The sequence below is a fragment of the Raphanus sativus genome, chromosome 3 (genome assembly GCF_000801105.2).
Source record: "Raphanus sativus cultivar WK10039 chromosome 3, ASM80110v3, whole genome shotgun sequence".
In the NCBI taxonomy this organism is placed as follows: Eukaryota; Viridiplantae; Streptophyta; class Magnoliopsida; order Brassicales; family Brassicaceae; genus Raphanus; species Raphanus sativus.
Window position 1 is genome coordinate 9,158,120 of NC_079513.1, and position 9,225 is coordinate 9,167,344.

General features: G+C 28.1%; 1 long non-coding RNA gene across 5 annotated transcripts; it reads right to left on the reverse strand.

Annotated features, from left to right (window-relative positions):
* Positions 1-6,755: 6,755 nt before the first annotated feature.
* LOC108837591 (uncharacterized) lies at positions 6,756-8,254 on the reverse strand. 5 transcript variants are annotated; one of them, XR_008943850.1, is made up of 4 exons: positions 7,792-8,254; positions 7,496-7,711; positions 7,310-7,378; positions 6,756-7,080 (listed from the first exon to the last, which is right to left on the reverse strand). It is a non-coding gene; the product is annotated as an uncharacterized LOC108837591 (long non-coding RNA). The 5 variants fall into 5 exon arrangements; XR_008943849.1 differs by having other exon boundaries at positions 7,310-7,366; positions 7,496-7,716; positions 7,792-8,249; XR_001947357.2 differs by having other exon boundaries at positions 7,310-7,366; positions 7,496-7,716; positions 7,836-8,248.
* Between the last annotated feature and the right edge of the window lie 971 nt (positions 8,255-9,225).

Genomic DNA, 9,225 nt, shown 5'->3' on the forward strand with positions numbered 1-9,225 from the left:
ATATATATATTCTAACGATTCAAAGCAACAAATTGGTTGCACCAATTAGTCGTCCAGTTGAAAACCTTTCAAAACTATGTGGAAGACTAAAGTCAAAGTAATTCGATTTTGGAAATAATAAGATAATGGTTCTAAAATCATTAAAATGGTTCTCAATGATGTAAAGTTAAAATATTAAAAAAATTATAGAACCTGCTTTTGTAATATAAATGACTTATTGACCACATTACAGTTTATAGATATAAACATGGTGATAAAAAATTTAAGCCCAAATCGATCAGACTCATCATAAATTCAAATAGATTTTGGTCAACAATTACAACTACAATATTCAGCCGAATAGATCCCCTATATATATTAAAGAAGAAGCATTATAAGAAATGTGTTCACGCTATAATGGACACGTGACAGTCTCACAATGATTTGAGATGATCATTCACACTCTAAAAAAACAATCTAAAACCAACTAATACCAAATTAGGGCTGTTTAATATGCTAAAACCTAAGAGTACCAAACCGAACAGAAATAGATATAATACGGTTTTGTTTTTGGTATATACCATACAAACCGAATGGATGTGATTTATAAAAACCGTAGGATTTAGATTGGTTTGATTTATAACCGATTAAACTGGAACATGTAAATATGTGTATATTTATAACAACACATGAATATCTATTTGTTATATGTGCTAAACTATAATTGTAATTTGTAAATCACTTGAATCACTTGAACTATTAATTAAGTAACAATTTACTGCAACTGAGGCTTCGTATTTTCTTAGTTTTTCTTTTTGATCTTTTTTTGCTTTATAACAATAACTAAATTGAATTAAAGATTATAAATTTATGGACAACAATTAGTTGAAATTCTTTACAATTTTTTTAATCTTTAAACAAACAGAGTATTGTTTAATCGAAGACATATTAATTGATGAACACTGGAAAAATAGAAAAAAATTCGTTCATGCTTCTGTTTTGTTTTTTTATTTTTATTTTCAAATTTAGAGCTTTAATATAGTTCTAGATTTTATTATTTTGTTAGATGATAGAAGCATTTTTTGTTTTTATTCTTTTATTTAAAATATATAATTTGACAAACATAACTCTAAAATTCATATATTATATAATATTGATATCAAAGTAAATAATTATGTTTTTGGTATAAAAATGAATAAAACTGAAAACAACGGTATATAAACCAAATCAAACCGAAGGAATATGGATAGAAGTAGTTATATTTTAACTAAACGAAATACCGAAAAAACCCGAACTGAACCGAAAACCAACCCGATAATCCGGATTGAACACCACTAATACAAATGAAACCGAACTATTTTTTCATTCTCCAAAACATAATAAAAATAACTTCATCCCGCGCAAGGCGCGGATCTTATCCTAGTCTATACTATTAAAGCAGGATCCTATTTTAAAAAATTTAGGATTATGTCCCAGCATTTCAATATATTTACAGTTCTCTCCCATTGGCATTTAATTTAAAATGTTAAATATGATTATTTAAACTAAAAATAGAATTATTCTTATAGCTATGGTAATTAATACCTTCCATATTTTGTGAATGATAATAATTTTAATTTTATGCAGATTATACTTTCCATTTAATTTGAATATCATTTTTCATCTATAATATTATTTAATAATAGGATATGAATATATATATATATATGCAAAATAAACTTATACGCCAATTTTAAGTATTCAATTTAAAAACTTATTTTAAAAATTAAATTTTAGATGTAAACATAAATAAAAATACCAAACTTATCATAGCTTATTAGTAACCAAAAAAAAGAAAATAATATTTTCATATCAATAATAAAGTTTCCCATTACCACTGTTTTATTTTCTTCAAATGACATAATACAAATCTCATTAAAGTCTAAATAATTTTTTTCAGTTTATATAACATTAAGAAATATGAATTATTTAATAAATGTTTCAAAAATATTTTTTTTTTTGGTTTTCAGCGAATCATCTCATATTGGCTCTTAGGTTAATAGCAGTTTTTTTTGATTTTTACAAGGTTTTTAAGATTATAATTACATTTTTTTATTAAATTGAACTGAATTATACACATATCACTAGATTTATTGATTTAATCATAGGCCTGGGTTGGATATGAAAACATGGCTTGAAACAAGTATTATAACAATACAATTTATTTTGAAACGCAAATAAAAAACTTTAAAATTATTTATTTTCTAATCAAATTATAAATTCAATTAAATTTTATAAAATAAAAATATATCCGCGCTTTAAAAACGCGGATTCAAATCTAGTCTATTATATTAAAAGAGAAGTCATGACTTTTTGATGTGTGATATTTTAAAATGGACTTTCCTCTAAAAATTTATTTACATAATTTTTGTATTTTCATAACAATATCCTAACAATGTTTTCATTCCCTTATTTATTCTCATCATTAAATTTAGGAAGTTTTATTCCCTTATTTATTCATTTTTCTAATCAAATTATAACTAACTTAATATTAATCAATATATTTATATCTACTTACTTTAACCGTTTTAAAAAAATATGTGAGTGGTGTATCTTTTTATTAAAATCGATTTATCACATATGGTATAAGATATAGTCAAATTAACTTTCGACTATAAACTCAACATATCAATAAAACAAACTTAAACAATAAAAATATTATATAAATATATATGTTACTATTTGAAATAATTAATTAATTTACAGTATGAAAAATATAAATTATTGTATTTGAAAAATTATATACATTTAAATATATAAGTAATCTTCATAATATATACTAATTATATAAAAAAAAATATATATATTAAACAAAATATATGTATATATATAAAAACTTGAAATAAATACCTTCACGGTTGTGCGGATCGAGAAAATGTATATTATAAACTTATACTCCATCTGTTTCTTAATAAGTGTCATTTTAGAGTTAGGCACACGGATTAAGAAATCATTAAATTTTACATATTTTTCATACAAAAACATCATTACCCATACATCTCAACCAATAGAAAATAAAATGCATAATAAAATTAATAAATTTGCAGTGAAAACTTAAAACGATACTTATTTTGCAACGAAAAAAATTCCCTACAACGACACTTAATATGAAACGGAGGGAGTACAACCGAAGTACGGTGGGCTATATGCAAGATTTGGTAGTGGTCAAAGAATATTTGTATTCGCTAGAATATATTGTATGTCGGCCTTCCTTCCAAGAAAACTATATAATAGTATATTATCGATGACACAAAAAGATATGGTATATGAGAACATCGATGGCAAAAGAAGGATATATGAGAACGTTTCCTTATCTACTTTATTCGTGGAGATACTTTAATCAAAACTGGGATTGATTCCCGTTTTTCTTTGTGTCGTATGTAGGGCTAGTAAGTAATTTTGTTGTAGTTAATTATAAGATGTTTGTGTAAGGCTCCGATCATCTACCGTTAATGAATTTTCCGCATCCGTTTTCTCGAATTTGTGGATTTTATTTTGTGCAATTGATAGTGCATTAATTTTTTGGAGGTTCGTTAGTCTCGTTTACTGATTTCGTAATCACCGCATAATATTTTTTGTGTTTTGGTTTCACTTGCACGATATCGCAAATTAATTCCGATAGATTATCCATTTTTCTATTATTTTAGTTCAAACATGTTTAACTTTTGAATTTTAACGGATATGTGTTCGAAAAGGTAAGCGCACTTTGGTAATATAGATGGTCAAATTAATTTTTTTAAGTCTTTCTGTATACCACAAACTGATACGTTACAATTCATTTTTCCTTTCAAAGAACGTAGCGTCTTCGTTGCATCCCAAGATTGTTATCCATGTTAGTGTGAGCCTTCACTGACTCTACATCCGTCTGGGTTCGGATCTAATACCACTTATAACGTTCCGATCGTCCTCGGCTAATGGGCATTCACTGTTTTTGGCCCATGTGCCCGTTTTGTGCGATAGACAGTGCGTTAATTTTTCCGAGGTTCATTAGTCTTGTTTACTGGCCTTGCAACCACCAAATGATTTTTTTCCGTACTTTTTCCTCACTCACACGATATCAAAATCACTTCTCAATAGGTAATTCATCTTTCTACTACTTCAGATCAATCACGTTTAACTATAGAGTTTTAAATTGATATGTATCCGAAAAGATAAACTCACTTTGATGAAATAGATAGTCAAATCAATTCTTTTAAGTATTTAAGTATATCACAAACCAGAATACTACAATTTGTTTATTTTCATGTTCAAAAACAAAATGTTTGCTTGTTTTAACATTATATTTATGTTCATGTAAAGATAAAAGTCACTGCACAAGAAATACAGTAAAAAACTTTATAAACTAATGATATTAGAATTTTGATGTTATATTTTCTTAATTTATTTGTTATAAATTTATGGAATTTTATTTGATATATATTAAAATATGTGTTTATGTAAGAAATAGAAAATATTTGACTTTACAGTATATATTGATTAAATTTTATAAATAAAAATTTTAGTTTTTTTTTGTCACTTATTTGGTGTATACAAAATATATACCGTAAAATTATTATTTTTAATTATGAAATGACAAAATAGCATTAATTTATTCAGAAATTCTAAGAAAATTAAATATAGTTTTTCACTGTGACTAAAATAAACTACACAATACAATTTTTTATTTATATAAATTTATATACATTAACTTTTATGTTTTCATTGGAACCATATAATAAATAACATACAATTTTCAAAAAAAATAATTATTTTCTTATTTTGTCGTACCGTTCTATATATTACAGCTCGAAACTAACAAATTAAAATTTATTAATTTATAGTATTTATTAGTTTATTGAGTATTAATACATATAGTTTTTTCATCTAAACAAGTTACAAAAAATTATGCTGAAAAAAATGATGACCAGTTCTAAGAAAAAGTGAGAGTTTGAAGACATGATGATAATAATCAATATATGTTTAATAAAAATAGGGAAAAGAAAAGAAAAGGTGAAGACTAGTGTGGCTACAGAAGGGTGCAAAAGCTGGGACCAGCATGAAAAGCAAATTGGCCATTGTTTTTTATTCGCTTTCATTGGAAACTAAAACTTCTCTGATATATTTCAGGTTTAGTTAGGGATGAGCCAAATGGTTCATTTTTTAGTTTGGACAGCTGATTGGACATCAGGGTTTGTTAGAGCTCACCTCTTTTAGTTCGGACAGCTGAATGGACATTCGTGTTTGTTAGAGAAAGAGAGAGTGCCAAACATCTCAAAAGTGGAAGACCTTTATACGAGTAACCCAATCCATAAATACTCACTGTTGATAAAAAATCTAGGACATAGAGACTGGTGAAAAGTGGTGATAACCGAAAAGTATTAGAACTGAGATAAGATTCAATAAATTAACAACTGTATTAATTAAATATATTTATGCAAACTATTAACATTCGTAGATAGATATATCCGACTTAATCAGGTGTACTAATTAGGTGTATCTATTTCGTGACGCTAGCTGGTCCCTCTATTAACAAGGAATGATTGAAGTATTTTTAAAACTAATTATTATGCATAATCGAACGAGTGAATATTTGTTTTGGAGTCATGCGGACTTGAATAGCTCATGTGATGTGTTAGTAGGAGTTATCATGAAATTGATGTTCATCATATTTATGACTTCTTTCAACCCCACACCCTCTTCCTCAGTCACCACCGCACTTGGGGGGAGATTTTTTTTTAATATATATATATATATATATATTATACTAGTGGTAAGCCCGTCCTACGGGCAGGATTCTATACTAAAAATTATTATATTTGAATTTTTTAAAATTTACGAAGTTTTATTAAAACTATTCAAAATAGAAAAGAATACTATAAACTAACAAATAATGGTATATATTTTAAGCAAAAAAATAGTGGTATATTTATTTATTTTTCTTTTTAATTTGACAGAATAAAAGAAAATTTGAAGTTTAGATTAATAAAAATTATTATTTCAAAAAATTTCAAGTGTAAATATTTTCACTATTTTTTTTTCAGGATAATAAATAATCCACCTCCCAACTAAATCAATAAAAATATAATAGAGTTTAGTAAAATAATTAAACCTAATGTTTAAATACTATATAAGTAGTTCCAAAAATAATAATTGGTATTTTCTAATTTAACAGCAAATGATGTTTTAGAATATATATATTTGTTTCAGTGCATAATTATATTTGAATGAATTTTCAATTAATTTTAGTGGTTTAGTGATTACATTTTGTAAATTATTATATTTTGGGGAATTCTTTTAATAGCAAAATTATTTGTTTAATTTTTTTTCAAGATATTTAAAATATTTTTTAAAATTAGTATTTTATAAACTAATAAAACATGATATTTTGAACTATGAGCTAAACTGTTAAATTAGTTGAGCTCTATTCAATAGCAAATTATTTGTTGGAAGTTTTGTTTTTACTTTAGTTACATACCACTTCATATCAAAGAATTTAATCAAAAAAGATTAATATGAGCCAAACTGTAACTACACAGAAAAAACTAAGATAATGGAACAATTAATAATCAGGAAATCAAAATGAACAAAACAGCATATAAATGTTCCCTGAAATTCGTTTTTCTTTCATCAATAATTAATCTATTCTGTAACTTTGTTGGTGGACTTGTATTGAATGAAAGCCTATAATTCATTTCTCATCAAATACTTCTTATGAAATGCAAAAGCTAGGCCATCGAACAGACTAACACACACACACATTCACATCGCTGTAAAGTATCAATGAAGATGAAATTCTTGGAGAATAAGATATCATACAAAGTTGTAAAAAATTACACTTCCATTGTAGACGTAGAGTCAGAATTACACGCTGAGTCCCATGTGTACCGCCGTTTATTGTGCTCTTGATTGCCAATAATGTCTTGAAAATGTTAAAGAGGTCCGTAGGTACCGTGTAGAAATTATAAAGCAAAAGATATCATACAAATTAAAAGATCCTATTTTTTTGAGAAATCTATTGCTCACTCCACACTTGTTGTCAAGATATAAATTCGTTCCCGATGTGGCGTCCAGAAACAGCCTCCCCTGTAAGTAAATTCAATCAATAAAAAGCAACATAAGTGATTACTTTGAGAGCTTTTGAAACTGTCTAGCATCTATATATAGTTAGCAAGCGTGAATCAGGAGGTTTCTGAAAGTTTTGAAACTTCTGTGGACTTTTCATATCAAAACATGGACACAAAGGTTTTGATGATAGCTAAAATTTTATTCCTATAACAGAGTGGAGCAAGGGTAACTGGGAGTTGTTTCTTACCTCCGACAAGTTTTGGGTTTATTTTTGTTGCAACGACCCTCTTTAGGTGCAGCTAGCCTGTCAAAAACACTCAAGCATACATACGTGTCCCATCAGTGGAAAATATTAGTTAATCATCATTTATAGCAGAGCACGCACATATACGTAAAACGGGTACTGAATAGAGGCATGAGATTTCTCAAATACCTGTGAAGGCGTTGAGTGCTCTGAGTCTTTTAGTTGTAGATGGTTTTAACGCTCATGTCTCCAACGTTATTGAGGGAAGGTGTTTGGTAGCGTATGGCATTCACGTGGTGTTCTCTAACACAGATTGCAAATTTTGATTTACAGAGACCCTTCACTGAAACGTTCCCGAAACCTAAGTTGACGGCTCGCACCAATAGATCCTTGCAGAAGTGTCGACTGTCCTAGCCGAGATTAAAAAAAACGTTCAGACAAAGATAAGGAACAACGAAAAATAAATAAAGAGATAGTTTACTTACATCCTAATCGACAAAGAGCATGTCAAGGCTCATAAGCTCCCCACCTCTCCTGACGTTCCTAGCTTCCCAAAAGCGTAACAACCTAAGTCCACAGCATCAGAGCACCGCCCAACGTTCAGCGTAGCAAGAAGGACCTGGGCATTCGCCATTGTAAGTATCAGGAAGTTGAACAGCGGTTTCGTAAGATTCGAAGAGAAAGTGTGATCTGCATCTCTGGATGAAGGGGTACTTATACCCAAGCCTCCAGTGAGTTCCGCTAAGAACACAAGAAGTCGGATTGAATGCTGGGGAGTGGGAAGATCGCATTGAATCTGCTTGAATGCGGCGGAATGGTGGAAAGATGTAACGTCAGCGGAGAAAATCTCATCGTTTCTGGTCGAGAAAAAAAAAATCTCATCGTTTCTAAGCTGAAGAACCAGGTGGCGGAGAAACCTACGATCAAATTAGCAGGCTGCAATTAAGTGAGATAAGCCCATTTTGTTAAGAAACTTCGTTGGTCCTATACGAAACTAAATAATTACGCTGGCCCAAGAAAAGAAGAGGGATGCCACGTGTCTGTATTCCTCCAAAGGAGAAAAAAAACTTAACTTTATTAGTTAAGATATCCCCTATATACTAATCCTGGAGCATTACAACATTATTTGGTAGCCACGTGTCGTCATGAGAATTATTCTCAGAATTGTTAGAGAAATATGTTGGTCCATCTACACATATATTATAGCTCTATTTTTTCCTTAAATAAAAGCTACGGAACTTCTTAATATGATTGACATATATATCACCATTAATGATTATGAATAATAAAGATTTGATAATAATTTTTTTATCCTCTATACTTTTTCTTTAATTTTATTTGTTAAAAGAAATTAAACAATCACATTAAGTATATAATAAAAAAAATATATTTTTTATTATATGTTGTATTTCAAACTTTTTAAAACAACTATAAATTACTAAAAATAGTACAAACCCCACATTGAAAATTTTGTGATCAATGGTAACTTTTTCAGTTTAGCCCATTGTTTTTAATGGACTTGAACATTTTTTAACATTAACTAAATAAATCACGTACATAATAAAAAGTGTTTTGATTTAAAAATTGTTGCATACCCAAAATCAGTATGAACCATCGTCACTTTCGTTTGAAATTTGGTTACGATAAAAACTATATGGTTGGGAAAAATCCTAATCCAAATAACTGAACCAAATCTAATCCAGAAAATAGTACAGAACTTTAATCAAACTGATTAGATATCTGAACATGTTTAAAATTTTGGTATCTAAAAAACTGGAACCGAACCCGATCCGGACCAAAATATTTCTGGTATCCGAGTATATTCGAACTAGATTTATATACTTAAATATATTATTTTAAAAAAAAATTAATATCTAAAAGAAATATACAAAATACTTAAGATGCTTTTAAATTATCCA